A 7032-nucleotide genomic window follows, 5' to 3' on the forward strand; every position below is an offset into this window, starting at 1 on the left:
TTTGGGGAAAGGGTTGGTTAAAGTCAAGTTATCTTGAGGCGTTAACCCTTCTGCTTCTCCAGGCCATTGGTCTCTTACGTTAGCCCTTCTATCAACATAACATGAAGAAACATCTAGGCTGCCAGCAATGTTTTCAGCCTACTGAGGAAATAGGTTTTTTTCTGTTTTTTTATTTTTATTTTTTAAATTTTTGGCTAAAGGAGGAGGTTCTGGTAACTTCTGGTTTATATGTTTAAAGAATGACTGAAAGACCTTGCGATCGTTGCTGGGCTGGACGGGTCTGGGTTTCCTAAGCAGTACGTGTACAGTGGGGACACCTTACATAGGTGTTTCTTCTAGCATGGTTATGGGTGTGTGTGTGGGGGGGGGGGGGGTAACAACAACAAAGCAATGTATAGCATATTCATATCCAGCAAGGACGAAAGAGGTCCTTACCTGGGAAAAAGGTTGAATACAGCGACAGAACAATAGGAAAACAGTTAGTATTCTAGGAAAACTATCTGTCTTAAGATTTTTAACTACATTGACTTGCTTGATGAGTCCTCAAGCTTCGGCCGTGCATAGACTAGTCAGCTGCCGGTGTGTGACTAGAGCAGGGCTTGTGGTCCTCAGCAGCAGCTCGGTCTCGTCTCAGGATCAGCCGGGCTGGATGATCTGCGTCCTGTTAGCCGGTCCACTTGTCCTGAGCTGCCAGTGTTAGCTGACTGTGGTGGATCCAAGACGCAACACCTGCAACTTTAACAGCAGTGGGAGTGGACAAGGTTACAGTATAGGGCTCATCCTATATGGGTTGTAGAAAAATTAGGTTTTACTTTAAACAGAGTCCCTAGATTTAAATGGGTGTCAGGCTTATAGGCATTATTTTTCTTTATTTAATTATGAACACTTCGTGTGGCTATTTTGAAAGGCTGCATTTGCCTTTTAAAGGTTAATTTCTTTAGTTTCCGGAGGTCACCTTTTATTTGACCTACGATTTGCGGGTGGCCAACCGAACACAATCTTACAGGGCAGATACCTAGTTTGTTTGGTAGGGGTGCACCTGACTCGGAGGAGGACCGTAGGCAAAAACCTGATTTTATCTTAAGTGAATTTCCTGGCATATATCTATATATCTATCTATATCTATATCTATATCTGTGTGTGTGTGTGTGTGTGTGTGTGTGTATGTGTGTGTGTGTGTGTGTGTGTGTGTGTGTGTGTGTGTGTGTGTGTGTGTGTATATATATACATCTATCTATCTATCTATCTATCTATCTATCTATCTATCTATATCTATATATGGCAACCCTTTTTTTTTTGTTTTGTTTTTTGGTCGCCAGTAGCTGCTCGCTCGAGTGTCCAGTTCATGCGTTCCACCTTTTGTTGAACTTTGTGGCCGATAGGCTGCGTGTAACCTCTGTTGTATTGTTAACAGTCTTGTTAAATCTTGCACTATTCCAGCTACAGCTACAAATGCCGGCCTATTGTCTGACTTTAAAATCAGAGGTAGTCTTAAACCTGGGGATAATGTCTTTTAACAGTACTTTAGTCACTTCTTGTACTTTTTCTGTCCTGGTGGGGAAAACTGTAACTTACCCTGAAAAGGTGCAAACAAGCACTAGCCTCCAGCAGGGGGCAGTTCTGTAAAGTCTATAAGCAAGTTTTCACAAGGTATGGCTGTTTTTCCTGTTTCAGTTTCTTAGAGGAGGCGTTCCCCCCTCCCCCCATCCCCACCCCCACTCCGCCCCTTTGTCACTGTATCTAGTGGCTGAGCCTTCAGTGAGAAATTGGAATCCAGATACGGCAGAGTCTTGCTGTTGGTAACTTCTAATGTGACCATGGGCTCCTGGGAGCCTCGTGAGAAGGTGCCTAGTCTGCCCTAGTCTTTACATTCTTCAGCTCCTGTCAGCCTGATCAGATGAGTGTCTGGTTCCTCCAAGGTGCAGCAGCCCTTGGCCGATGGCCTCTTTGTCTCGCGGCCTTGGCCATTTCCTGTATTGCCTTCTGAACATTTACCCTTCTAGAGTCTTTTTTTTTTTTTTTTTTCCATCTCGCACATTAATCTCTCTCTAGCCTTGTCCGGCTCTGGAATCCTTGCCTAACTTGACTTCGGTCATGTCTACATCCACGTCCGCGGCCTCTCACAATGCTGCTTCCCCCCCCCCCCCCCCCCCCGCGTTCTCACGCTCCTACGGCCAGCTGGTGGGGCCCGAGAAACGGCACGGGCCCCGCCCCCGCCCACGCACTGCTGTCTGTCTCTCCTGTTTTCTTTTGAATCTCTATCTTTACACTTGCTTTTAGTCTTTCTTTTTCTTTTGCTCTTTTCCCTCTTTTCTAGAGTTTAACAGGCTCTTTTCTTTATACACTTGGAGGGTGAAACAGGCATACCGAGAGTCAGTGTAAATGTTTACAGTCTTACCCTCACCGAGTTCTAAGGCCCGGATTAAAGCAATGAGCCCAGCTTAACGACAGCGTCCAGGGTTACCACCGCATATTCTGCACATCTCTCCCCTCGTGGGTTGGTGAAGCTGTTCCCGTCCACGCATAGCTCCTAGTGTACTGATGCCCAAGGCTGGTCCCGGAGGTCAGATCTGCTAGAGTACACTGGAGTCCCACACCTCTACACAGTCATGCTCGACAGGGCTCTAGCTGTCGGGAGCAAGGCGGTGGGTTCAGGGTGTTCCCAGTTTAGTAGCTCAATGGTTGAAAAGGGCTGATAGATGAAAGTCTGTTGCCCACCCCCCTCCCCCCGGGATGTGGGCCTGGTCATTATAATAGACAGGTCCTCGTATCTCCCTGAGAGGCATTTACAGAGCTCGAGTAAGACCAGATCTGAGATGGCCCACTTGACTATCTCGACTTCTTTCCTTGGCCTCTGGAGGCTCCGATCCTTCCCTTCGAGGTGAGACCTGTGGCGTGTCAGCTCCTGAATCTCATTTCTGAGGGGGTTGTTGGCCTCGGTGAAGCAGGGTAGGCTGGGAAACATGGAGAAAGAATCTGTGTTATCTCTCGCGGCTCCCGTAAAAACTGGCTTCTCTTGCCGTTTCCTGGGACTCCCTTTTTAAAACAACTGTGTGTCTGCCGGCGAAGCCGCTCTTACTTTTACTTTTGGCTATTTTGCACAAAGTTGTTAAACAGGGCTAAATTAACGCCGGCTTTGTCTACAATCTATTTCGCCATGAGTCAATATAAAGGAATGTGATCTAGGTACACAGGCTGTCCTCCGACCCCGTCACCACCTGAACTACACGGCCAATTGTTCTCTGCCTATAGTTCCTTCCGTGGGCCATCCAACAGCAGAAGAGGGCAATTCTAATTCACCCAGAGTTCGTGACCTCTAGGGGGTTAACTGAACTCTATAATCTCCTGCAAAACCTTTTGTAAGGTTCTGTAACATGCATTTTAGTAGGGTAAGTTGTGACGACTTGATGACTTTCCTTTTATTTTTCTTTTTGAAACGTTTTTAAGAGGGCTCCTAGCGGAGTGGGCTTACTTTGTGCCTGACCTATGTTTCTCTCGAGAGGAAACAACATTCACCCTACGAGAAGGAAAGGGTAAAAGGTCACTCAGTCACCTAATTCACACTAAATCAAAATCAAAGCTAAAACCAAAGTGTTGTTACGGGCACACCTGTTCGTCAAGCAATTTAAGCCAAACCAAAATCAGGAGCAAGACCAAAGTGGCAATAAAGGCAGGCCTGTTTATCAAGCAATTCAAGTCCAGTCAAAATCGAAACCGAAACCAAAGTATCAACCAATGAATTCAAGTGAAGTCAGAAACCAAAACCAAAGTGCCGGTAGAGGCACGCCGTGGGTGATCAGGCCACGCTTCCACTCAAACGGAGTGGGGGAAGTTCCAAAGAGCAGTCTCAGCAAGTTTCAGATGTCCGGACTGAAAGTGCCAGTTCCTTCCCGGTGTCCAGCCACTGTGCCGATCCTCCACGGGGGCGTGCTGTGCACCGCTCTTTGGAGGCGAGGCATCGCACCGGGGCAGATGCCTACCCGGCAGCACTCTGAGGATCCGCATCGCTCAAGCTGGCCAGAGTCCCCCGCAGGGATGCTCTACAGGGCAGGCATAAGCCGCCTAAGGGGCTGCCTCGACCCTCCGTGCATCACCAGCTCGCTTCCCGGTGAGGGAACCCAGAAATGTAGCAGGACAAGCCGCAGACAAAACTCCCGAGACACCGGATTAAAGAAGGAAGAGGTTTTTCATTCGGCCGGGAGCGTCGGCAGACTCGCATCTTAGGAGTCGAGCTCCCCGAAAAAGACTTTTTTAAAGGCTTACAACCTCAAGGGTTGCACGTGAAAGGGTCGTGACAAATCGAGCAAGCGTGGGAAACGTGACTGGGGGCTACCTGCAGCAGCTAACAGAACAAAAAGTTTTACAAGGCTTTTTTCATACGGTGTCTGGAATTCACAGATAACAGAAGTAGTTCAGGTCGGGGGTCGATGTTATTATTATTACTTCCTCTTTTTCTTTTTTTTTTCCTTTTTTTTTCTTTCTTTCCTTCTTTCTTTCTTTGTTTCTTTCTTTCTTCTTTCTTTCTTTCTTTCTTTCTTTCTTTCTTTCTTTCTTTCTTTCTTTCTTTCTTTCTTTCTTTTTAAATCTCCTAGGGCCGTGTGGTGGCACCAAGGGTGTCTGGCCATTTATCTTGCTTTCGTTCCTTTCTAACTTTCTGCTTTCTGTCTTTCCTCTTGTCTTGTGAACTAGGCGAGGTGCGGGGAGGAGGGCAGCAGGAGTAGTAGTGGTCTCCTTCCTTATTATTATGATTTTGAGACAGAGTCTCGCTCTGTCACCCAGGCTGGATTGCCATGGCACGATCTCGGCTCACTGCAACCTCGGCCTCCCCGGTTCAGGCAAGTCGCCTCCTTCGGTGTCCCGAGTAGTCGGGATTCCAAGCCCGTGCCATCAGGAGGCCTGGCTAATTGTTACACTTTTCATAGAGACCGGGTTTCACCATGTTGGCCAGCCTGGTCTCCAACTCCTGGCCGATGTGGTATGATCGCTGGAGCCCCCCCCCAGAAGTTTGAGATCATCTCGATATGTGAGACGATACCTGCAATAATAATAATAATAATAATAATAATAATAATAATAGTAATAGTAATAATAATAGACGTTTAAAAAGAGATTGTATGTGCCCAGAGCGTGGACCAGAAAGCAAGACCACATCCCTACTGAGAAGATGATGGGGGGGGAGAGAGAGAGGGGCGGTGAGAGAGAGAGAGAGAGAGAGAGAGAGAGAGAGAGAGGAGCAAATATAGAATGAGCTAGGCGCAATGGCTCACGCCTGTAATAGCAGCAGTGTGGGTGGCCGAGGCAGGCGGAGTGATTGAGAACAGGAGTTGGAGACAAGCCTGGGCAACGTGATAGAACCTCGAACCCCATGTCACGTACAGACAGACAGACAGACAGACAGACAGACAGACATACGTACGTACGGAAAGCATGACAAACATTATAAAAGTTAACCGGTGTGGTGGTGCATGCCTGTAGTCCCACGTAAGGAAGTAAGAAAGTATGTAAGTAAACGCTTGTAATGTAAAACTAAGTGAAAAAAGAAGTAAGCGTCTGGGCACGGTGGCTCCACGCCTGTCATCCCAGCACTTTGTGAGACCGAGGCGGGTGGATCGTGAGGTCAGGAGTGCAAGACCAGGCTGGGCAAGGTAGTGAAACCCTGTCTCTGCTAAAAATACAAAAAAATTAGTCAGGCGTGGTGGCAGACGCCTGTAATCCCGGCTACTTGGGAGACTGAGGCAGAGAATTGCTTGAGCCCGGGAGGTGGAGTTTGCAGTGAGTCGAGATCGCGCCACTGCACTTCACTTCAGCCTGGGAGACAGAGCAAGACTCCATCTCCAAAAAAAAAAAAAAAAAAAAAAAGAACGACAGACAAAAAAAACCAAAGAAACAAAACAAAAAAACAAGCAAGCAAGCATCCAGCCAGCCAGCCAGCCAGCCAGCAAGCAAGCAAAGGACGAACATGACAATGACATAGAAGTAATAAGCCATGAGAAAAACAAGCAAATAAGAGGGCATGAGTAACGCTACAAGGTAATTAAGATCACAATGCATTTTTCCTTCCTCTGCACCCCAGCTCTCCTCACCTCAGCTGGAGTGGAGGTGCGCGATGACAGCTCACGTCCGCCTCCACCTCCCGGGGTTCAGAGATCCCTGTAGTCCCAGCAGCTTGGGAGGCTGAGATCACCAGGGCCCAGGGAGGTGAAGGCTGCCATGAACCACACGATCGCGTGCCTGCAAGTCCACGGTGGGTGCGACAGAGTGAGAAGACCAGGCAGGCTAAAAAAGAAAAGAAAGGAACATAGAAAAAGGATGGAGGGAGGGAGGGAGGGAGGGAGGGAGGGAGGGAGGGAGGGCAGGAAGGAAGGAAGGAAGGAAGGAAGGAAGGAAGGAAGGAAGGAAGGAAGGAAGGGTGGGCAGGAAGGGCAGGAAGGAAGGAAGGAAGGAAGGAAGGAAGGAAGGAAGGCAGGAAGGAAGGAAAGGAAGGAAGGCAGGCAGGGAGGGAGGGAGGGAGGGAGGGCGGGTGGGCGGGAGGGAGGGAGGGAGGGAGGGAAGGGAGGGAGGGAGGGAGGGAGGGAGGAAGGAAGGAAGGAAGGAAGGAAGGAAGGAAGGAAGGAAGGCAGGCAGGCAGGCAGGCAAGGAAGGCAAGGAAGGCAAGGAAGGCAAGGAAGGCAAGGAAGGCAAGGAGGGAGGGAGGGAGGGAGGGAGGGAGGGAGGGAGGGAGGGAGGCAGGGAAGGGAGGGAGGGAGGCAGGGAGGGAGGGAGGGAGGGAGGGAGGGAGGGAGGGAGGAAGGAAGGAAGGAAGGAAGGAAGGAAGGAAGGAAGGAAGGAAGGGAAGGCAGGCAGGCAGGCAGGCAGGCAGGCAGGCAGGCAGGCAGGCAAGGAAGGCAAGGAAGGCAAGGAAGGCAAGGAAGGCAAGGAAGGCAAGGAAGGCAAGGAAGGCAAGGAGGGAGGGAGGGAGGGAGGCAAGGAAGGCAAGGAGGGAGGGAGGGAGGGAGGGAGGCAGGGAAGGGAGGGAGGGAGGCAGGGAAGGGA

This window comes from Macaca nemestrina, chromosome 15, assembly GCF_043159975.1.
Source record: "Macaca nemestrina isolate mMacNem1 chromosome 15, mMacNem.hap1, whole genome shotgun sequence".
NCBI lineage: Eukaryota > Metazoa > Chordata > Mammalia > Primates > Cercopithecidae > Macaca > Macaca nemestrina.